A 25,710-nucleotide genomic window follows, 5' to 3' on the forward strand; every position below is an offset into this window, starting at 1 on the left:
TCTGTTCATGTGCTGGTCTCTTCTCACCTTGAGCATTGTAATGCCCTCTACTAAGTGGATTTCCCAACATTGAGATTAACTGTCAGCTGCTTGTGCACACTGCCAAGCTACTAACTGGTAATCCATGTTACTGTCACATTATAACTATTCTGTGGGGCTTGCATTGGTTGCTTCCATAGGCATTGTGCTCAGCCACCCTTGGGTTGGTGGTGGTTCCACATGTGTTTCTGGAAACTTCAGGCTACCGATTATTTGATTAATTGTTGGGCCCTACACCTGTGGAATCTACTTCCACAGATCTTGAAAGACATTTTTATTTGGGCTGGCTTTCAGTAAGACAACACCTGAGCAGTTAAAGATGTTTTTTCAGTCCTTTGGTTTAAATTCATTCACATTTCCATTTTTCCCTGTTTACCATGCTCTGACTTTAAGGACATTGCTTATATTCTTGTAGACAATTTCTCTTTCATCTTCACCTTACTCGTGCTGCAATCTGCCTCCCCATTCCCTTTCCCTTTCCCAAAATCAGTTTGGATAAAGTCCTTTTGGCATTTTCCAAAATTAAAAATACAATTTCTGTGGGTACTGGCATCTGTGAATGCCCGTTGAGAACATCATCCCATCAAGTAAAACTCCCTCCATCAGCTCTTCAGCTTGAGTTTCTTCACTAGTTATATCCCAGAGGTATGTAGAACATTTGTGGTGCTCTTGCATAAAGATGGTCCCTCTACTGAATTACATGCCTATTAATTTTGCAAGTATTATTTGCAAGACTATGGAATGCATTATAGAAGAGCTAACAAGCAATATAGGAGACCTAATATCTCTGGATAGACACAAGGTTGACATCACAAAAGGCAGATCATACTTGCCAAACCTAGCTGCGTTTTTCAAAAAAAGTTAAAAAAGCCATACATAAAGGGTCTATTTGGACCTACTTGAGGTCTTTGATACTATCCCTCATACAACAATTATAGACAAACTCTCCCAACTCAGCATTAACTTACACAGAATTTGCTGGATAGCCAGTTTGCGATCTGACAGAACCTGTACCATTAATGCTGGGGATATTTGGTCTTGACAGAAAAATATCAGTGGTAACGTAGAGGGTTCTGCTCTGGGCTCCTCTTTTTTACCATATATGTCTCTCTTGTGAAAGTTGTTACTATGGCAAACCAAGATTGCTGATGGTTATCAAATTCCAACCTGATACTCATATTGTCATGCAAGGGCCGAACCAAACAAGTTTGTTGTATTAGCTATAGGTTTACTCTCAATGCTAAGAAATACAGCATAGTTTCTTTGATAAACCTAGCATCATCATTGTGTACCACATAGATAACATTCCATTTAAATCTGACCCAGTCATCAGGGACCTAATTTCCTGTGTAAATAATAAATTCTTTTCTGACCATCATGCCTCTCTTTTGGTTAGAAAATCCTTCCACCTTGCACAGATTATCCTTTGCAGTATAGTTACAATATCCAAAGATTTTACCACTTTATTCTTCCTTTATTAGATTTGCCACTGAATATAATGTTCTGTTCAGCATGCACCTCACTAAGCATCTATACTAATTCAAGACGCCATGTTTCCTCATCAAGATCTCAGATTTTGTACCTTTAGTTTCTCTGACAGAATAAAAGTCCCATCTCTCTGCTCAATTATACTATGCATATCTAGTGAAACTGGGGGACTGGGTCTTGGCTATAGATAAATACATGATGGCACAAACATTACAAATGTATATCAAATGCCAGAACACAGTGTATGAGATGAGATGGAAAAATATTGTCTTACCATAACGTTTCATCTGTGTTGATCTTCACTTATCCTTGACAGTGGGTTTGGTTCTGAATCTCGGAACTGGGTCTGCCATTATTCCAGATCGCACCCTCCAAAACTCTCAAGTTTCACCTTACCCAGAATGCTCCTCTCAAAGTTACCTCAGATCGAGTTTGCAAAACAAAGTGACAGAAAAATAACAGATCAGATACTATATCTGTAACCATAAGGAAGTTATAAATTTCCTGCTAGGATAGGTCCATTCCACCAAGAAACCTGAAAAGGACAGGTGAAGTTGAGAGGGGATGTCAAGGATAAGTTAAGATTGACAACAAGGATAGAACGTTATGGTAAGACATAACTTCATTATCTGATGTTGTCAATCTTTGTGTAATCCTTGACAGTGGAACAGAGTCCCCAGCTATGAAAAACTAGGGAGATCTCGTGGAAGAATATTCCTGAGAACCATCGAACCAAATGATGCCTGTCCCCTAGAGACCATATCCAGTTTGTAATGAGTAGCCCAAGTAGCCACTGCACATATATCAGCTATAGAAGCACTGGCATGGAAGACTGCAAAAGCAGCTATTGCTCTCGTAGAATGTGCTTTAATAGGTCCTGGCAGTTGCACTTTCAGTTTGTCATGAATGAAGGTTATACGATCTTTGCGACATTTAGCTAAAGTAACCTTAGAAACTGGTTTGCCCAGAGTAGTGAGAGAAAAACAGCTGATCGGATTTTCTAAACTCTCTTGTTCTGTGAAAGTAAAAATATAGTTGCCTGTGAACATCTAGTATATGGAGGCAATATTCACCTCTATTTGAAAAATTGGGGAAGAATATGGGAAGTTATATAGTTTGCTTGATATGTGCATCAGAAACTACCTTTGATTAAAAAGGAAGGATTTGTTCTCAAACCCACTCTATCTTTATGGAAGGTCAGGTAAGGAGGTTTGCAAGACAAAGCATGTAATTCTGAAATTCTCCTAGCAGAAGTAATAGCGACCAAAAATAAGGACTTACAAGATAAGTACTTCAATTCACAACTTGCTGATGGCTCAGAAGGGGAAGCAACTAAAGATTGTAATACTAGGTTGAGGTCCTAAGGTGCAGTAGGATCCTTGAATGGAGGCCTGAGCAGTAACGTCCCTTTCAGAAAGGCTTTGCAAACCTTGTGGGATATTAGAGTATAATTATCTATACCTTTATGAAAATTTGAAATTGCAGCTAGATGTACACAAATAGTCAAAGGTGAAGCTCCTGCATCAAAAAGTGATGCTAAAAATTCTAATACGTTATGAGGTGGTGCAGAATATGGATCAAGATTATTGTCTGTTGCCCATATAGAACATTTTTGCTGCTTGCTGCTGTATAATCATTTTGTAGAAGGTTTATGGGAGGAAAGGACAATTCGCTGAACTGGGGCAGTGAGGACGGTATGCCTGGCTATCAAGGGAACTGGAGAAGCCACACAGTGAGCTTGAGATTGTGAAGGTTCTGGTGAATTAGTCTGTCGGGATGGGATAGCAGATCTCAATCTGGGTCCAGAATCCAAGATTTCTGAATTGGGTGAGGCCAAAGATAGGGAAAACATATTTGTCAAGGCCAAAAGGGAGCAATGAGAATTATTCTGTTATCCAACATTTTGGCTTTGTTCAGAAACTGAGAAATGAGGGGGATTGGAGGAAAAGCATAAAGTAGACTGGGGAGGGCCAATCGTGAAGGGAGTATCTCTTGGTAACTCTCTGGAGGGGACCAGAGCAAAGTAGTTGCTGCAGTTTTTGTTCAGGGGGATGCAAATAGATCACAGCATGGCTAGCTCCATGAAAGGGTTGAGAGACCACTCGTGAGGCATTAGAATGCATCTACTTAATTTGTCTGCAATCATGTTGGAGCTCCCGGAATGTGTACTGCAACAAGAAAGCAGCCGGATGAACTTGCCCATTGCCATATCCTGGGTGCTTCTCAACAAAGTGGATAAGATCTGGTTCTCCCTTGCTTGTTGATGTACCAAACCACTGACATGTCTGATTGGATTGCAATCCTTCCCGAGGGAAGGACATCTTGGAATTCTTGCAGCACTAAGTGCATTGCCCTCATCTCTAGAACATTGATATGCAAATTGGCCTCCAACTGGGACCAAGTGCCTTGGGCTGTCTTTCCAAGATAATGACCCACCCCCACCCTATCTGGGAAGCATTCGTGATCACTATGGCTTGGGGTGGAGGAAGAACAAATGGACAGCCCGTTAGAATTTCCACCAACTCAGGTCCTTCTTACATTAACTGGTGATTAGATGTTGATGAGACAGAGGATGAGTCACCAGCAGCCACTGTGACTCTAGAAGGCATTGTAGAAGTCGCATGTATAACCTGTCAAGAGGAACCAAGGTGATGGAGGCTGCAATAGAACCTAGCACCTGTAATAATAGTCTTGCAGACACTGTTCTGTTGTGAATGATCTGGTTGACTTGGTGTCTTATTCTCTGAAGCTTTTCTTGGGAGAGAGAAGCAATGCAAGTGTTTGTGTCTAATACTGCTTCAATAAACTCTAAATGTTGAGTTGGTTCTAAATGGGATTTTTTTGTAGTTTACTATGATTCCCAGTAATGAGAATGTTTGAAGGGCAGTCCCCTGTTTTCTTTGGCACTAAAAAAAATCTTGAGTAAAATCCGGATCCTATCTGGTCTGGTGGGACTGTCTGGATGACTCTTTTGTCAAGTAGTTTTTGTATTTATAAAACTGCTGCATCCCTGTGACTGGGTGGAACATCTAGGATTCTTTTTGGATGATTGGGATGATGTAAAAAGGGAATGCTGTAAACCCTGGATATAATCCTCTGCACCCAATTGTCGGATGTTATTTGAAGCCAGGTAAGGAGGTTTAGGGATTAGCATCCCCCGACTGCCTCCAGAGGACAACTATCAGGCCTTTGTTCAGGAGCACTGGTAGGAGTTACCAGGGAAGGAATCCCTGGAACCCTGATTATGCGGGCCACCTCTGCCTTTAGCATGGCGTCTTCCATTGTAACTCCTCCCTCTGCTCCAGGGAGAGTTGCTGCCACATGAGTCCTGGAAAGGCTCTTGGGACTTTTTGAACCATAGCTACTCACTCCTTTGGTTCCTTGAATAGGGCCATTGACGAGTGAAAAAATGTACACCCATGGCAGATAGGGTCTTTCCATCCTTCTCACATCTAGCAAGGGTCTCTTTATCTTTATAGCCAAAAACAGATGTTCCATCAAAAGGAGCACTGATGAAAGAAGACTTACATGGCTCTGGAAATTCAAATAAGCGCATCCAGGTGTGTCTCCTTATGGCTACATCTGAACCAACTGCCCTTGTCATCCCTTCAGCTGCATGTGCCACGAGTCTCATGGACGAATTACAAATTGACTCATGGGTTGCCAGCTTGGAAGCTACCTTGTCCTGCACTCTCTCAGCTACATCTCTGCCAGCATATCTGAAAGTTCCTTTATCAAGTCTCACTGGCATCTTGTGACGTGTGCCTTATAGTTCAAGGACATGAGTGCAAAAGTTGATGAAAGGTATACATGCTTCCCAAATCTATCCATAGTCCTAGAGGAGGATGGATAGTGGGACTCTTGATTGCGAGTTCCTTCTTGGTGGCTGCTGCAACCACCATAGCATCTACTGGAATACCATTAGACCAATGTTGCTGATCCCCTGGTGTGGTCTCTTAGGGACTGGTTCGATGGAATCTGGAATCTTCCAAGCCCACTGAGGAATCAATTTAATTAGACTGTCAGTGGGCAGAGAGATCCAAGAAGTAGAGGGTTGGGTACCAAAAGCCTGCAGGTACACCGACTCCTCAGAAGAAGGTTAATGGGATGTCCAGCCACCCCTCTGCTGTAGGAGTTCTAAAATGTCTCCAAATGAGATGTCTTCTAGGGGTAACCTTGGGGAACTTTCCCTTTCATCAAAATTGGTATCTTCTGTGTTTTCTCTTTAAGGGAGTCCAAGTGCTTCCTCTTGCACTTTCGCTTCATGGGTACCTCTTTGGTGGGATGTGCCAGAGAGGTATCTGAAGAGGACATAAGTACCATTGTACTATCCTGAGGCTTCTGTGCTCTCAGTCCAAGGGCTGAGGCTGATGGTAGCTCTGGACGAGGGGAAGGACTAAGTTGTTGGCCAGACGAAGATGGTGTAGACTGCAAGCCCAAAATAGACAAGACACTCTTCACAGCTTGGAAGTAAGCCCCCCCCTCCCCCCATAGAGGGATGGGAGCCCGGAACTGAGATAGAGTCCCTTGGAACCATAATCACACCCTGTACTGAGGAAGCCACCTCTGAAGCCAAAGCCAGAGCTGAGCCTGCATGTACAGAAACCGTGAGAAGCATAGATGGCTCCAAAAAAAAGTGGAGTGGAATCACGCTCCCCAGAACCAGCAACAAAGCTTTGGCCCAGGGAGCTCTCTGGTTCTGACAGAACTGAAGAGGTCAAGGGTGTGGTTGGTGCCAGAGATGCAGGTCTGACTGGCACCAAAGCAATTGAAACTGGGGCTGTTGGTTCTGGGAGCTCTGAAGCTTCAACTGGAGTCAAAAGAGGAATATTAGCTGGTTTATGAGTTAGTAAACTTCCAGAACCAGGGAGGCTTGGAACCAAAGTGGTGGAAAATTCCCTTGCTGCCACTAGCTGATCCACCAGCCTCAGAAAATAAGACTCTGTGAGGCTCTGTGTGGAATGGACTGAAAGGACAGGGGGAGACCAGGGTCTGTCCAAAAAGGGACTCTGGGTGGGGGGTCTGTCTGCAAATGGATCAGTAGAAGGAGTGTATCTTTTCCTTGAAAGATCCTTAAAGGAATACTCCTTTGGTTCTGATATCTGAGGAACAGATGAGGGAGTGGAAGTTAGGTCAGAATGCTTAGTTCCAAAATTCTCAGTGCTGAAGATGGCACCAATGGTACTGAGGCTATAGTTGTTTTCCCATTCGGCTCCAAAGAAACAGTAGGAGCTGGGGAAGTTTTGGCCTTTTTACAGGCTGGTTCCAATGGATTGGAAGGAACTGAATGACTTCTTTTCTTAGAGGATGAGGAGAAGGAAGAATGGGAACTGGATGCAGATATAGCCTCATCAAAATCAGATTTCAGAAGACCTTTCAATATTAGTTTATTTTTCCTTTCTGTTATGGCCCAGTTGCTAAAGCTATGACAGATGGCACAGTCTTCCTGAAAATGCACCGGGCCCAAGCAGTACACCCATAGAGAGTTTCCATCTGAATTAGGGAGTTTACGATTGCACTTCCGGCATCTCTTAAAGCCAGTAATGCCTTTAGTTTTCACAGCCATTAGAGGAGATAGAGTAGAAAATATAAAGATATCTATTTTTATTACTATTATATTTTTTTATGAAAGGTACGGGAGATACCAACAATGCTATCCAAGAAATTACCTAAAAAGTTAAGAGGATTACAAACGATGGTAACAGAGAATAACAAGTGTGTTCTGAAAGAGGAGCTGGGTGGTAAAGATATATAAAAAATAAATAGAGAATTTAAAAGATTTGAAAGATTTAAAGGATTTTGAAAAACTTACACAGAAAATAATGGCTAGCACGAGAGCAAGAATGAAAAAAAAATATCTGGCACTTTGAAGCAGCAAATGAGATCTGAGGTAACTTTGAGTGGAGCATTCTGGGTAAGGTGAAGCTCGAGAGTTTTGGAGGGCACGAGTTGGAATAACAGCCGAGTTGGTTTCAAGATTTGGAACCAAAACCACTGTCAAGGATTACATGAAGATTGACAGTATCAGATGAAATACTATTAGAGAAATGCCCCTGGGTGTGCAGAGAGATCTACTACAGACAGTCTAGGATAAGAATCTTGAGAAAGGGATACTGGAGTTTTTGGCAAAGCTGAGGAAAGATATTAATAAACTACTTAAAATGAAAAAGTTGAAAAGCTGTAGGGAAGATACATTACTAACAGAATTCAAAGTTCAGGACTAGAAGGGTGGGACAGCAGCTGTGAAATGGAGGGAAACAGGCACACAGTTACAATATGGGTAACAAATGCTAGCAGGAGGAGGAATCACTGACTGAGAAGAGCTACAGTCTAAAATAAACCTAATCCAATCTACAAAAGACGTGTATTCAGCCTTACATGGAGAGTTACTAAATACTAAACGGGTAAAGGAAGGAAAGGCAATCCCGTAGCAACCATACAGTGGATTGTAGAAACACAGCAGAACATAGAGGCAAAAAGAGGTCAGATATCTCACCTTTACTAAAAAAATACAAGACAGAGACAGGAGTGAAGAGAAGAAGCTGAAGAAAGTGTGGGAAATTTACTTGGCACTCAGCTTACCATGCAATACTGGCAGAAGATATGTATTCTCCCAGGGATAGCTTTAAGATCATGTAAGTTCAAAATTTTTGCCTGGAAATGTCTTCACAGATATTTTACACACCTGCAAACCTAGCCAAAATCTTCTCTACACAACTAGGACTCTGCTGGAGAGGTAACTCAGGGATAGTAGGTGTCTGGGAACACATTCTGGCAATGTGAAGGGCTTAACCAATTTAGAGATACTTTAAAGGACATAATGGGATTATACAGAGAGAGAACTGGATCTGAAACAGGAAAACCTGTTGTTAGAGTACTGGACTGAGCAAAATATAGCAAAACAACAAAAGGAATTATTAGCAATCATAACCCTTACAGCTAAAACAAAAACAATTACAAAGAGATGTAAATTCCCCCAAGGATACACAAGACAAGAGGTGAAAAATAAGTACAACAAATCAGAGCAAATGACGAAAAGATCATAACAGGTAAAAAAAAAAAAAAAAAAAAAACAGATGGCTGCCGTGGTTAACTGATTTGGAGGAGCATGAGTAAAACATAACTGGAAACCAGATTCACCAATCAAGCCACCCATTCCCCCATTTGAAGTTAATCAACCCAACTTGTATACACCTTTATGAATGTTTACACATGCCACTTACCCGACTTTTAAATTGCAGAGACGGAAGCACTGAAAATCCACTTGAACAAACACTGACATCACTGACAGAGAACTACAGGTAAGTAACCACTTGTCCATCATGGTGAACTTTGCCCCTTTCCCCACTGTAGTGCAATCTCAGAGTTGGTATATTTAGTTAGGTCGGGTGTGGGGGGCAAAGTCCCCCACATGGGTGGATTTCATATGGTTCAGTTGTCGTGTTTTGTTGTGGTGCAGCCAAATGGTTACTAACCTGTAGTTTTTTTGTCAGAGATGTCAGTGTTCGTTGAAGTGGATTTTCGGTACTTCTGTCTCGGTGATTTAAAAGTTGGGTAAGAAGTGGCATTTCAATTATCTAAAGTAGACCCACATATATATATATATATTTATATATACATATGTATGTATGCGTGTGTGTATATATATATATATATATATATATATATATATATATCAAATTGTATTTATTTTGATTCCTGTATAACATTGGGTGTAAACCTCCTGGGTCACCAGTCTCAAATGCAGCTGGATATCTGTTTACGAGCAAGACTACATAATAAGTATACCACAAAGTAATGAAGTGAGACATATAATACTATTGCCATCAATGCAATGCAGTGACTGGACATTAAACAAGAAGAGTACAGTTGCATATGTCAGTAGATGTTCAAATTTCACACTGCCTCAGTGGAATATGGGTTCTGTACCTGCACATAAACCCACACTGGCAACCTTCCAGAGCTTAGAATCCCATCCTATTACTCAGCATGATATGTGATTGGCTAAGCACCTTCCTTCAGAGAAAGCCTAACCTGTCACAGAAAGTCAGTTATTCAGGCTTTTAGTGGTAAGCAGAATGAACCAAGAAGGCCCAGAAGCAAGAATTGCCTGAAACTAACTGATTCACAGTCACAACACAGGCAAACCAACAAACAACATAAGCTTGGATATCATCAAACTATATATAAAATAACAGAGATGGTGGTTGGGTGTAACCACTGAGGCAGTGGGAAATTCGAACATCTACTGTTACAGGTAAGCAGGACTTACACAATTGCACTCAGTGGCATATGGGTAGGGTAGATTCCAAAAGCTTACCCTATCTAGGAGGAGGAAAGATAAGGATCCAAGAGCCTCTAGAAAACAGTCCTCCCAAAGCCTTCTTTAGAACTTGATAAAACATTTTGTTTGTTAGTGCTTTGTAAAGGTGTGAACATAGGAACAGGTTGCTGCCTCTAGAATGCTTCTAGAGTCTACTCCTTTCCAACATGCCACCAAAGAATATAAGACTGTTGGAATGTGCCTTAACATGTACCATCTCAATATCTTCCTAAGAGTACCCACTTTCCATATGTTGACCTTCCAGACTCTGTTGCCACTCATTCTGCCCTCAAGCCTTCATGATTACCCTTGATATCAAAGATGCTTATCTGCACATTCCCATCAATGTGCAGATGTCTCGATGAGGATCAGGAGGATGTATGGGTAGTCCTGGGTTGAGTGGCAGTTGATGTAGCCACCACTGAAGTTCCCTCTTCAGACAGGGGATGAGGGGAATGCAGAATTCTAAGCGGTGTTGGTGTTGCATCTAAACTGATTTTAGATGCCACTGCCATTGCCATTTTTTCATGTGGAGTTTGGCTAAGAGAAGCATGGGAATGATGGATGCCATGAGGCCCAAGACCCTGAGGAACTCTCTGGCCGTAATGTGGTAAACCAGTAGAATATTTTGGAAGTAAGATATGTGGTCCTATACCTTTTGTGAGGTAAGAAAGACCCTCATAAGATCTTGTATCCTGCACCCCAGGAAAATTTGATCCTGTGAAGGTGTGAGAACTGATTTTTTTAGGTTTATGGTGAACCCCAGATTTTGTAGAAGATTGATGCTAAAAGCAATACTTCATTTCAACTCTTCTGTGGAGGTAGCTAGAAGAAGAAGGTCATCCAGATACGGAAAGATGTGTACTCTTTGGAGTCTGCAGTGAACAATCACAGGAGCTAGGCATTTGGTGAAGACTCTTAGTGCAGAAGAAAGCCCAAAGGGCAAGGTACAGAACTGAAAATGTCACGATGATACAGAATAAAACTTCCTGTAGTTGGGATTGATGGGAATCCTGTCTGAAGAAGGAACATCAGTCATGGATACATCAACTGTCACTCAACCCTGGACTACCCATACATCCTCCTGATCCTCATCGAGACATCTGCACATTGATGGGAATGTGCAGATAAGCATCTTTGATATCAAGGGTAATCATGAAGGCTTGAGGGCAGAATGAGTGGGAACAGAGTCTGGAAGGTCAACATATGGAAAGTGGGTACTCTTAGGAAGATATTGAGATGGTACAGATCAATGATGGGTCTTCAGGGATGTTCCTTCCTGGGCACCATGAACAACCTGGAATAAAATAATTTGCCTATTTGATTTTTTGGGGACACTTTGGATGGTCCATTGGTTCAATAATTCTAACAGAACCTTTGGGAAAAGGCAAGTTGTTCCCTGGGAGTTTAGGAAGTGCCCCCTGAAGGAGGGTAGTTGATTCCACACTATGATGTACCTATTTTGAACCACTGAGAGGACCCAGGCATTAGGCAGGGACAGGGGAAGGTGCTGGGAAAGTGGGATGTGGGTGGGTGGGGGAAAGCAGTCAAAGAGAAGACGGCTTTCGAAGGTCCATGTGGAGTATCCCAAATTGTAGTCCAAGAAGACATCCTCTCAGACGTTGTGGAATGTCACCCGACATCTGGTCCTCCGATACTCTACTGTGTATTAAGAACCCCTACGTCGGAGGCCCCTAAAAAGAAAAAACAAAAGACCAGCCATATCGTGCCTACTCAGCAGACTATGCCATCTGATCAAGTCCCTGACTGGCAGACCTTTACCAAAGGCCTCTTTAATGCTTTCATGGCCTTACCCCAGACATCTGCTCCTACCCAGGCCTCTTCAGTCTCCACTCCTAGGAGTAGTCCTTTGGCAGATATTTCTTCCGAGGATGCGGAATTTTCAGGGGATGAGTCCCTTACCTACACCTCTCAGATTGCTTCTCCACTGGGGTATGCTTCCCCAGAGGAGGAGTCCAATGGAACTCATTCTCCTGGGGAAGACATCACCTTTGGAGAGACCATTGTTCAAATGAAGGACTTTTTTAAATGGGACTGCAGTCAGGTTTCTGAGACGCAAAAGAGGTACTGTGACCTCTTACAAATGGAGTCCCCTAATCCGTCTGCAGTTCCCCCTGTTCTTCTGGCATTTTGGATGCCTTTCTGGCTGCATCAAAATCACTAGACACCCAACCCCCAGCACCTAAACATCCTGACAGATTTTATTAAGTACCTGATGATGCAAAATTCCTTTACAAGGCTCCTTATGCATTCCCTTCTACCATATCCGTTGCCAGAGATAAACCCTCTAAGCTACTCCCTTCTACTTCCTTGCTCCCTTCGGATAAGGAAAGCAGGATAATGGAGAGGTTGGGCAAAAAAGTTTATACATCTGCCACCTTCGCTGTATGAGCCATAAATTATCAGACTCATATGGCCAAATACTCCTTGGCCCTGTTGACAGATGCCATTAAACAATTTGGTGAATTACCTGATTTCCCCTAATAAGGCCAAAATTGCTAGTCTGTTGAATTCATGCAGTCAAGTTACCACACACACTATAAAATTAAGTTATGATGCAGTGGAGGCCTCAGCAAGAGCAGCTGCCTCAGGGTCAATCCTTAGCAGATATTTCTGGCTCATTCTGCAGCCTTTGCCAGATGATATCAAAGAAAAACCTAGACACACCCCTAGATAACAAGCCCTTGTCTGGCTCTGTGGCTGCAGAGCTCTTTAAGGCCCTTCAGGAGAAGGGCAAAGAGCTTCAAGACCTCAGGCACGTTTGTGTCCCCTATTCCCCATTTCCAGAGGATCTACCCTGCCAAAACTACATTTGTGAGAAGGCCTTCCAGACACCTGTCAGCCAAAGGGAAAAAAAGACTCCAAAAAGCAGATCCCTTCCAGGTCTTCTCCCTCCACACCAGTCCAAAGGTAGCCCTTTCAGGCCAAACCTGATAGTCTGTGACTACCAGACCCTAAGCCTAGCTATACCCCTCTCCCTATGTCTCTCTCTGTCCCTTTCTGCTTGCAGACAGATTACCCAAGGACTCTTGGGCCCTTTCTATCATAAAACAAAGTTATTTCATGGTCTGGGATTCCAGACCATCATTCAAATGAATTTTTCAACCCTCATGAGACCAAATGACTTCCTTTTCCCCGGTCTTGCACTCCCTTCTTTCTCAAAGCATTATCCAATAGGTACCTCTAAATCTAAGAGGGAATGGATTTTATTCCAGAATGTTCCTGGTCCCCAGGAAGGAAGGTCCATGGAGACTTATTTTGGATCGATCCCATCTGAATACCTTTTGTAAGGTCTCCTCCTTTCAAATGCTGACTCTTTCTACTCTGTTTCCCCTGATCCTCCCTCAGGCCTACATGGTGTCCTTAGACATAAAGGATGCATATCTGCACATCCCTAATCACCCACTTTTCAGGAAATTCTGTTGTTTATTAGTGGGTTCCCCCATTTTTAGTTCTGTGCTTTGCCATTTAGTCTATCCGTGGCCCCAAGAGTGTTCACAAAGTGTCTAGCCCCTGTTATTGCCTTTGCCAGAATGCAGGGGATTCAACTCTTCCCTTACTTGCACGATATCCTTATCTAGGCATCGTCCCCACAGTTGGTACAAGAGCACTTGGACTATGCCATGTCCCTGCTGAAATGGCTAGGGTTCACCATAAATCTTCAAAAATCCACTCTGACCCCCCTCACAGGACCATGTATTTCTAGGATGCAGGAATCTCTTGGTGCAAATGATGGCCTGCCTACCTCCAGAAAACTTTAGAACCTAACCTCATATTTCCAGGAACTACTTCCTCTCCAAGCTCTGTCAGCCTGGGAGTTCCTAAGACTCTTGGGGTTCATGGCTTCCACCATTCCCATGGTAGTCTTGGCAAGACTACACACGAGAAAATGTAAATGTTTCCTAAGGACTGTCTGAAAACAACACCTACACCCACTGGAGTTTATGGTCCTTTCTTGCCTTGTGGATTGCTCATATTTCAAAAAATCCGGGCCTTCCTTTGCAATCTCCCTCCCCCAACCAGGATCTGTACACAGATGCATCAGACCTGGGTTGGGGGGAACAACCTTTGGAGACTAGAGAGTGAGAGATGTATGGACCCCCTACCAGCAGAGAGAACATATCAACATCAAAGAAATGAGAGCCTTGATCTTTACCCTACAAATCTTCAAGGCTCACCTCCTTCCAGGTGTACTGAGATGGTATACACACACACCACCACGGTGCTGTGGTACAGCAACAAGTGGGGGTTACAAAGTCCTACATCCTATGCAGACTGTCTTTGTATGTATGGAAGATTGCTTAACAGAGTCAGGTGTCTCTCCTAGCCATTTATATCCTCTCAGCCCAGAATGTGATGGCAGATTCTCTAAGGAGGTCCATGACTCAATCCCATGTATGGATGTTAAACAGGGATGTGATGTGTTTCTGGACTCGGTCCATCAATGGGGTACAGCTCAGGTAGACTTGTTTGCCTCCCCCATGAACAGACAACTCCCAACTTACTGCACCAGGGTATACACTCCTGGGGCAGGGAAGGTGGATGCTCTTTCCTTTCCATGGAAGGTGATGTTCACATATGCATTCCCCCACTTCCCTCTTCTACAGAAAATTCTACTGAAAATTCAGAGAGAAAGTACAGTTGTGTACACTTACCATACATGTAGATGTTCGAGTGTATTCACTGTTGCAGTCATCACATTTGGGTAATCTGCTTGCAGTTGCCCTCAGTCGGCCTGATTAACAAAGTCTTGGGTCCTGTGTCGGTTGCTGTACCTTCATCCATGACGTCAGGTCGTCAGGGGTATAAAGCATGCAGCCAACACCATTACATCAGTTTTTCTTGCCCCAGATGTCAGGTGCCCCCCTAATGGGAAACAATTAAATATAAAAGTACAAAGATATACCTCCAACAAAAAAGCAAATACACCAAAAGGCTTTTAAGCATAGTAAATGAAAGTAGAGGTATAGCCAAAAGAAGTTAGGGGGCTGGAGGGAGGGTAACCAGGACTGCAACAATGAACACACTTGAACATCTACATTTATGGTAAGTGTACACAACTGCACTATGTTCTTCGTGTTTCACTGTTTCAGTCATGACATTTGGGTAGAATCTCAAAGCTATGGTCGGGAGGATGGAATTATACAGCATTAGGAGCCAACTATAAGGCCCTGCAGGACAGCAGTGGCAAAGCCTGCTCTGGATTTAGAGAAGAGAGGTAAATGGTAATGCTTGGTGAACATATGAACTGAGCTCCAGGTAGCAGCTTCTAGAATGTCTCTGGTAGGAACCCCTCTGAGAAAGGCTGCAGAAGTAGATGCAGCCCTGGTTGAATGGGATCTGATCCCCTTGGGGACAGGTTTACCATGATGCATGTAGCAGAAACGAATACAATGGCTTATCCATTTTTAAATTGTCTGCTTTGAGATAGCCTTTCCCTCTGCCCCTGCAGCAAATGCCACCAGTAGTTGCTCAGATTTTCTTAGAGATTTTGCCCTGTTCAAGTAGAATCTTAGTTGTCTGTGTACATCCAATGAATGAAGAATCTGCTCCCCCTTGTTCTGTGGATTTGGGAAAAAAGCTGGTAGATGAATGATCTGATTAAGAGCTACACTAGATACCACTTTAGGCATAAAGGATGGATTGGTCCTGAGCGCTACCCTGTCCAGGTAGAAAATAATAAAAGGCTCCACTGCCATGAGAGTCTGTAGTTCTGAGATCCTTCTAGCTGAAGTGACTGCTAAAAGAAAAGCTGTCTTCCAAGAGAGAAATTTTATGTCTGCAGTAGCTGCTGGCTCAAAAGGAGGTAGGGTGAGTTTTTCCAACACAAAATTGAGGTCCCATGCAGGAGTTGGTGCTCTCCTGGGAGGTCTTAAATTTTTGTCCCCTCTGAGATACTGCTTTAGCAGGGGATGAGAAAAGAGGGGAGGCTCTGTGTTGTAATGAGCTGAAATGGTAGAGGCATGGATTTTTATGGAAGAGAAAGATAGGCCCTTGTGAAGCATCTCAGTTAAATATTGCGGAATCTGAGGAACATAGGGCATTTCTGTGCTTATTCCTTGTGCCTGATTCCAGGCACAGAACCTTTTCCATTTATCAGCATAAGATTTTCTAGTACTAGGCCTTCTAGCCTCCAAAATGACATCCATCACAGGTTTGCTGAGAGATGTAACTGGTGAAATTAGTTGATTTGCCATGCTGCAAGATTCAGAGTTTGGAGCTGAGTGTGTAGAATTTGAAAGTTTGTTGAGACAGTAGATAAGGTGTCTGAGGCAGGTACCATGGAGATAGGTGTGAGCTAAAGGATAGAGCATCCACTTTCCAAGCTTTTTTGTGATGGATTCTTGTGCAGAATTTGTCCAACTGATAGTTTTGGGGTGAGGCAAAAAGATCTGTGTCTGGGCTCCCCCATTTGCACGTCAACATGCAGAAGATTTGTGGATCCAGTTTCCATTCGTGTGGGTCCGTAAGATTTCTGCTTAGTTCGTCTGCCAGAGTATTTTGCTTTCCTGGCAGGAAGTGAGCTTGTAGATGTATGTGGTAAGTCAAGGCTGTGTTCCACAAGGCCATGGCTAGTCTGCAAAGGGGGTAGGAATGGGTACCCCCCTGCTTGTTTATGTACCACATGACTGTGGTGTTGTCCATCTCTATCAGTAGTCCTGGATGAAGAAAGTCCTTGAAAGCTGTCAGAGCATTCTGTACAGCTAGCATCTCTTTTTGGTTGATATGCAGGTGCATTTGATTTGGGCTCCATTCACCCTGAATGCATTTCCCTGCCAGATGCACCCCCCAAGCATAGTCTGATGCATCGGTAGTCAGGGTTTGGGTGGCAGGGGGTGGAATGAATGGCAGTCCCTTGTTTTGGTGACAGGCCTCTGCCCACCATAGGAACTCTTGCTGCAGGCAAGGAATGACAGGAATCATTGTTTCCAGGCAGTGACAATGTTGACTCCATAAGCTTTTTAGGTACCATTGAAGTTTCCTCATATGCAGTCTTGCATATGGAATTAGAAGAATGCAGGAAGCCATGAACCTCAAGGTCTGCAGAATTTGTCTTGCAGATAACGGGGTTTTTGTGGTCACTTGTTTGAAGTAAATCATCAACTGGATTTGTTTGTCTGGCGTGAGGTAAGCCATCTGGGCAGTTGTATTCAGGCTTGCAACCAGGAATGTAATTTTTTGAGAGGGTACCAGTTGTGATTTCTTTTCGTTTATGGTGTACCCTAGGCAAGTTAGAAGCCTTTTTACAAACGCCAGATGCTGTAGAAGAGTGTCCTTGTTTTCTGCCTGAATTAGACAATCGTCCAGATAAGGATAAATTTGAATGTTTCTTTGTCTGCAAATTGCAATTACTGGTGTCAGGCACTTTGTGAAGACCCTGGGCGCAGTAGATAAGCCAAAGGGCAGTGCAGAGAACTGGCAATGCATAATAGCCTGCTTTGAAGTGGAGGTATCTTCTGCAAGATTCCCCGATTGGGATATGCAGGTAAGCCTCTTTTAAGTCTAGAGTTACCAACCAGGCATCCTTGCCTAGCATAGGCAGTAACTGTTGTAGAGTCAGCATCTTGAATTTTGGAATGTCCAGGAAAGTATTTAGAATGGATAAGTCCAGAACTGGACGCCATGATTTGTCTTTTCTGGGTACCAGGAAAAGTCTTGAATAAAAACCTTGTCTCTTTTCCTTTTCTGGTACTGGGTGAATAGCCCCCATATTCATGAGGGAAATAACTTGTTTCTGGACCTCTGCCCACTGATTTGGGGGCAGATCTGACCATCCAATTGGAATTGGCAATGTGTGGAAATTAAATATGTATCCCTGGGATACTATATTTTAAACCCACTTGTCCTGGGTAATTAAATGCCAGTTTTGTGCATGAAGTGCTAGTTTTCCCCCCAAAGGGGCTGCCAAAAGATAAGTGCTTGGAAATGGCAGAGGAAAGTCATTGAGACTGTTTACCATAGGGAGGTGCCTTGCTACTTCCAGATTTGGAGGTGGAGGCACCCCATTGTTTTGTTCTGTAAGTTCCTAGTGAATGAAACCTGGAGCCTTTGGAGTGTCTGGGTTTGACCTGAGTGGCTCTGGTGGGTACTGGAAAGGACCAATTCTTAGTAGGCCAGTGCCTACTGAACCTGGGTGGCTGCACTTGTAGGAAATCTTTTACAGTTTGCATAGCTTTAGCTTTGTCTTCCATCTTTTTCAAAACTTCTTCTGCCTTATTACCAAATAAACTGTCCTGTTGTAAAGGAGCATCCAACAATTTTGCTTTAAGATGATCAGGCAGATTTTGCTCCTTGAGCCAAGCATGCCTTCTTATCACAGATCCAGTTACAGCGGCCCTGCAAGAGGCCTCCAAAGAATCAAAACCACATTGCAAAGTATGCTTTCCAATTTGTTCAGCTGAATGCAATAAATCCTGTAACTCTTTATTTTCCACACAGTCAGAAATCAACATCATTTTCTGTTTAAGTAAGCCCATGACATGCTGCAGATATTTAAGCATATGAAATTGACAGTTTAAAGCCCTGATTGCCAGGGTTGCAGACATGTAAACCTTCTTGCCCCATCTATCCAGCGCCCTGGAGTCTCATTGAAAAGGGGTAGGATTTTTAGCAGTATAAGCCTTAACACCCTTGGGACCCTGAGAAATTGTTTCAGGGTCAGCAGTAGGGTTTTTAAAAAGAAATTTGTGGGAGTCAGGAACCCTGTAATATCTGTCTGGCTTACTAGGAGCTGGAGGCCGGGAATCAGGAGCCATGCTGGACTCTGAGAAAACATCATCAACAATGTCTAGAACAGGAGGTATAGCCAAAGGCCTATGCTGAGGAAGAAGAAGGAAATCCCTAAGCATGTTTTTGGATTCTGAAAAATCCTGACTCTCCCAGTGAAAATGTATCCTTAAGGTATGCAAAGTTTCTCCAAAAGAAAAACCCTCAGGTGGAGAAGTAAAAGGGATGGATTCATCTGCATCAGAGTCCTCATAAGGTGGAATAGATAATTCCTGATCAGAGGAGTAATCAGAAGAAATGGAAACCAGATCTGAAGATTCATAATCAGTGCCTTGCCTAGGCTTCTTAGCAGGAGGGGATTGGGAACCCCTGATCAAGGTAATTAAGTCCTCAGCCATTTTGATCATTTGTTTTTAAGGCATAGGGGCCTGTGCACGTGGCCTATGCATCATTTTTGTAGACATAGAAGTTGGTTTTGGCCTTGTTTTTGAAGATGGCGTCGGTTTAATATACAAATCTTTAGGCCTGAAAACACCTTCAGAAGCCGGTGCCTGCTCAGCGGCTCTGGACCCATCTAAGGTAGAGACATCCGCGGGTTCAATACTTAAAGTGTCTCGTGGCATACCAGACTCCAAATGGGTCTCAGTAGAGGCCTGCGAATCAAAAGTAGCGGGTGTCAGGGGCTGTGAAAGTGCTTCGCTGAGTACCGGTGAACCGGTGACTAGCTTAGGAGAAGCTTTGTCATTGGTTTTGGACCTCGACGGTCTGTCTCTGTATTTTTCTTTGCGTTTTTTGTGAATTCCGATAGTCAGATTGCTAACTGACAACATTTCTGGATAGTTAAATCTTGAGCCAAAATATTTAGATGGAAAAATATACCGACGTTTAATAGCACGTTGGTTAAATTTAGCACAAAACTGACAGCAAGGTACGTTGTGGTCAGGGCCTAGGCAAGGAATACAGTGCAAATGAAAATCCTTATGAGGTATTTGCTTCCCACAAGTAATACAATTATTAACTTTTACTGACATCAGTAAGGAGCAAGAAAAAGTTTCCCCAACGGGGTACTTAGCTTTAGGTTGAAGACTTCGGTTCTGAAACTCGAAAACGAAAATTTCAGGAGTCGGCTGACCGGCACTTGTGAACTGCTTCTGCTTCGGGCACTGCGCGGCAAGAAAGACTGATGAAAATGGTGTCGGCTGCATGTTCTATACCCCTGATGACCTGATGTCATGGAAGAAGGGACAGCAACTGACGCAGGACCCAAGACTTTGTTAATCAGGCCGACTGAGGGCAAGGCAGCCTGCCTGCAGATTACCCAAATGTAATGACTGCAACAGTGAAACACGAAGAACATCTGCAGCTGGGTCAGCAGACAAAGGAGCAAACAGCTGCAAAATCAGAGTACAGCTTGCATTTCTTCATAGCCTTTTTAGCAACTGGTTCACAACCCAAATGAGTTTTATATGCGGCTTTATAGACATCTTCTACTGCCGGTAACAGAGGCAGAACATCCAAAACATTTGAAATCTCATCCCAAATAAAATCATAAACTCTGTCACTCTCTGTCTTAGCACCAGACTGTTTCCAATCAAATACATCTCAAAATGTAGCTATCAAGGTGGAAAGATGAACACTTGCTGAGGTTTTGGAATCTGTTCACCTTCTGAAGAACTGGATTGGATGGACTCAAGTGTTCATTACTGTCAGCATTACAGTGTCCATCAAAATCTGTGGTGCTAGACAGATCTGTAGAGAAGTTAGCACCACAGTCATTCTGAACAGGAGCATAGTCACCAAGATTTCCTCACTGTAAAACATTCTTAGCTACGGAAACCACATCAGCCCTCTGCATGGTAATAACCTGATTGCTGTGTGGTGATGTTTCTGTTTCTTCTTAGTATGAACTGTACTGAAGAACAAAATATCTTGGGACCGAGTATTATGTTTGGCAAGGGGTATCTTACCCTGGATCTCTCCTGCACCTAAAAGGTTTGGTTCTCCTGTACCTGAACCACATACTGGAATAGCTCAGGAGGATGTGTTTGACTCCTATATTATACACAGCTCCTGGCTCATACCAGAGTATTATGAGGAAAAGGGTATGTGGTCTGTGAGCTGGCTTAAGAAAACAACAGATTCCCAAACTGTAGACTGAGGCATGGTTTTGATTTTTTTTTTGGTGTGCAACTGGTTGATGGGGGGGGGTCAGCCGTATCAGGATCCATCAAGTTGGGAAAAAACACCAGCCAGAATAACACAGTGGCACTTTTAAGGGCAGCAATAACAGAAAATACAAACTATGTTCCCAAATAGCAAATAGGGCTAAACTGCACAAAATGTAGCAGAAACAGTTTAAATTGTGCTAAGCCTTATTCTACAAGCTGTAGTTCAGTAAACTGCAGTATACACTGTCACAATACCAAGTAAAATTCACCTGTTCAAATAGTGAAAAAATCAAATATATGCCCTTAAATCATATAGAAACATTTCAAAACAGCATAAAATAAGCATTTCCTTAGAGATTCCATGGTCAGAAATGAAATAATATCCACAGAAAATGAATATAAAGTAATTTGTAGTACAAATCTCAATTTAACACTATAAACTGCTATAGCACTGTTACACCAGAAGTAATTATGAAAAAATGCAATATTTTCCAATCAGAACTTCAAAATAAAGCAGATTAACAACAGAAATGATAGGCCCCTTGGCCTGCATGCACTAAGAAGGCATTCCGTAGTGTTCAACTTTTGGTACAAGTCATAAAACACTATAGTCCCAGAATTGCATAAAAACAATGTTAAGTGTACAAACCCAGACCGAAACACAAAAGGCAGAGGTGTATCCATATTCATCAAGGATACTCACACCTCCAGGTTAGTGGCGCGCAGCACGATGCATCAGAGATCATCCAAGTGCAACTAACAATGGGCAAAACTGCAATTCAAATTGTAGCTTGCTACAGATCACCCACCATAACTCAGGACCCCCATTCCGCATTTCTGGAGACACTGGGAAATATGAAGGTCCTACCAAACACCCTAATACTGGGTGATTTCAACTACCCAAACATTAGCTGGGAGAACTACTCAAGTACTAACTCCCTTGCCCAACGCTTCCTAGAATTTATAAACTCGAACGCCCTGGATCAACTGGTCAACACCCCCACCAGAGGGAACAACATATTGGACCTGGTCATCACCAACATGGGCAACCGGTGTTCCACACTTGACGTCAGCCCCTCGCTGGTTAGATCAGACCATAGACTAATCACTCTGGATATTCATATTCCGCCCCCAACCCCAATCAAGGAAACCACAGTGAAAAACTTTTCAAAAGAAAATGTCATGTTGCTTAAGACCGAAGTGGAAAGGTTCACAGCCCCCACGCCAATGGACAATGCTGTCCAAGCTGCTGAAACCTATACAAAGGCATTCTATGATCATCTGCAGAAATGCATGAATCACGCTATCCCAAGTAAAACCAAGACTCACTCCTCCAGGAAAAGGAAATCAGTCTGGTGGACCCCTGCTATAAACAGGCTCTACAATAGAAGGAAGAAACTAGTACAGATAAGAGCAAAATCCCTAGAAGGAAAGACATCCCTTATCAGTATCAGCAAGAAACTACGATCTCTCATTAAATCATCCAAGGCTAGCTTCGAAAGAAAAATTGCCAAGGACTCCAAAGATAACCACAAAGTGTTCTTTAACTATGTCAAGAACCTAAGTGGAAGCTCTCAGATCTGCTCTGAGTTGGTGCAGAATGGCACAAAATACACTGAACCGACTGATATTGGCAACATTTTGGCAGACAGGTTCAATGCAAACTTCACACCCCTCTCACCCCCTAAAGGGCCCATAACCATACCAGAAGAATGTAAGGCCCCGGCAATCACCAACACATGTTAAAACAGCCCTATCCAAAGCCAAAAACACAGCCTCAATGGGACCAGACGGTGTCCCAGGCTGTGTCTTACAAGAGCTCCAAAATGAACTAACCCCTCACCTAAACACACTATTCAAACTCAGCCTCTCTACAGGCTACGTACCCACAGAGTGGCGCACAGCAACAGTTATCCCACTCCACAAAGGTGGCACCACAATGGACCCCGGGAACTATCGCCCTATAAGCCTGATTAGCCTGGTCTGCAAGGCTATGGAGCACATCAACATGGAACTCATTAACAGAGACATTGGGAACCTCCAAACTTTAGACCCCACCCAGTTTGGCCTTGTTAAGGGCAGATCATGCCTCCTAAACCTGTGGACATCTTTGAGACAGTTACCAAGGCAGTAGATGAGGGTAAGGAGGTCCACACAGCCTACCTAGACCTCAGAAAGGCTTTCAACACCATTCCCCATTCTGGTATTATAGACAAACTCACCAACCTGAACATTAACCCCCATGTCACGAGATGGGTTGCAAATTGACTCACGGACAGAACCCACACAGTGAGAGTTGCAGACTCTAGGTCCGACTCTAAACCGGTTACAAGTGGCGTCCCCCAGTGCTCAGTTCTGGGCCCCCTCCTGTTCGGTATATACCTCTCAGAGGTACAGGCAAGCAGAGGAGGACTTTGGCTGATCAAGTTCGCAGATGACTGCAAAGTAGGGGCCATAATTGATTCTCCAGCTGATACAGACACCCTCCAGAAGGGTCTCACTGAGATGGATACCTGGTGTCAAAATCATGGCCTCAAGCTGAATGCCAAAAAGTGCATAGTCATCCCCTTTGTAAAAAAACAAAGTACCCACGAACTACCACATAGGTGGTAGACCCCTAAATACAGAAAAAGTAATAAGGGATCTGGGGACACAAGTAGATAGCAATCTCTCCCTTGATAATCATATTGCCAAGGTGGTTAGAAAATCCTTTTAAGTGGCCCACCTAATCTCAAAAGGGTTTGCATCCAGAACAAAGGAGGTTATTGTGCCTCTCTATGCATCACTTATTAGACCCATCATAGGATACAATGCCCCATTTGGGATGTACCTTACAAGACACCTGCAACAGCTGGAAAGACCACAAAAGTACCTCACCAAGAGGATTACTGGCCTCAAACAGATGACCTATGCAGCCCGACTAAAGAAACTCCAGCTGTACTCGGTTGCATACCACTTACTCAGAGGTGATCTCTGCTTGACATACAAGGCCATGTCCAACCCAGAATTAATGGATATGCTCAACCTAAAAAAAAACTAAATCCCTGAGAGCCACACGCTCTAGGGATATAAACCTTACCACAATGATAAATAGGACATGCTGGAGGGATAGATTCCTGACCCAGAGACTCCCCATGCTTTGGAACAAGATTCCAATATACATCAGGCAGAGCCCCTCACTAGCACTCTTCAAGAGAAACCTTGATGGGTGGATGGGAAACAGAAAATTTACCTCAGTGATCACTGCAGTGGCTCTGCTGGACAGAGGCGCAGGGAACTAATGGCTCTGCTGGTCAGAGGCACAGGGAACTAATCTAAGGGAGTGGCAAAAGCAAACACACTCTGGCTAGGCTTATAAATGCCCTTGGGCAGATAGCCTAGTACTTACCTATAAACCTAAACACAACAGCAAGTTAGAATTCCCAAAGGAATTAATAACAGTAACAAATTGCAAGAATATTAAAATAAAAAAGTTAACACACACACATATAACTATATCTGTTTATATTAAATAAAACAAATCAAAAGTATATACAGTGCAATGAAAAAGTATTTTCCCCTTCCTGATTTCTTATTTCTTTGCATGTTTATCACACTTAAATGTTTTAGATCATCAAACTAATTTAAATATTGGACAAAGATAACCCAAGTAAACACAAAATGCAGTTTTTAAGTGATGATTTTATTTATTAAGGGAAAAAAAATATCCAAACCTGCTGCATGCTCCTATGTGAAAAAGTAATTACCCCCCTTGTTAAATCATGAAGTAACTGTGGCTAATCACATTTTTGGGAAAGCTGAGTTCAATTTCACTAGTCACACACAGGCCTGATTACTGCCAGACCTGTTGAATCAAGAGATCACTTAAGAAGTACCTGTCAAAGTGAAGTAGGCCAAAAGATCCCAAAAAGGAAGACATCATGCCGTGATCTAAACAAATTCCGGAACAGATGAGAAACAAAGTAATTGACATCTATCAGTCTGGAAATGGTTACAAAGCCATTTCTAAAGCATTGGGACTCCAGCAAACCACGGTGAGAGCCATTATCCACAAATGGAGAAAACATGGAACAGCGGTGAACCTTCCCAGGACTGGCCAGCCTACAAAAATTACCTCAAGAGTGCAGCAACGACTCATCCAAGAGGTCACAAAAGAACCCAGAACAACATCTAGAGAACTGCAGGCACCACTTGCCTCAGTTAAGGTCAGTGTTCATGACACAATCATAAGAAAGAGACTGGGCAAAAATGCAGAGTTCCAAGGTGAAAACCACTGCTGACCAAAAAGAACACAAAGGCTCATCTCACTTTTGCCAAAAACCATCTTGATGATCCCCAAGACTTTTGGGAAAATATTCTGTGGACTGACGAAACAAAAGTTGAACTTTTTGGGAGGTGTATGTCCCGTTGCACCTGGCATAAAAGTAACACAGCATTTCAGAAAAAGAACATCATGCCAACAGTCAAAGATGGTGGTGGTAGTGTGATGCTCTGAGGCTGCTTTGCTGCTTCTGGACCCGGATGACTTGCTGTGATTGATGGAACCATGAATTCTGCTCTCTACCAAACAAATTCTGAAGGAGAATGTCCGGCCATCAGTTTATGACCTCAAGCTGAAGTGCACTTGGGTTCTCCAGCAGGATAGTGATCCAAAACACACCAGCAAGTCCACATCTGAATGGCTTAAAAAAACAAAAAAAGAAGTCATGTACTTACCATAACGTTCCATGTGAGTTGTTCATCTCACCTTCATTCTTTACTGATGCATTCAGAGCCGATCAATTGCAAAGCTCAAGGTCTTCAAATAGCTCGAGGCCAAGTCCCTATCCCATAATGCACCTAGAGTTACCTCAGATCTTGTTTGCTGTGTATAATAATACCATATGTCATTCTTTCACTCCCAAGAAAGGGTATAGAAGGACTGAGCAACCAGAATGGATCCAG

The sequence above is a fragment of the Protopterus annectens genome, chromosome 7.part0 (genome assembly GCF_019279795.1).
Source record: "Protopterus annectens isolate FY-2018-M chromosome 7.part0, PAN1.0, whole genome shotgun sequence".
NCBI classification, from domain to species: domain Eukaryota; kingdom Metazoa; phylum Chordata; order Ceratodontiformes; family Protopteridae; genus Protopterus; species Protopterus annectens.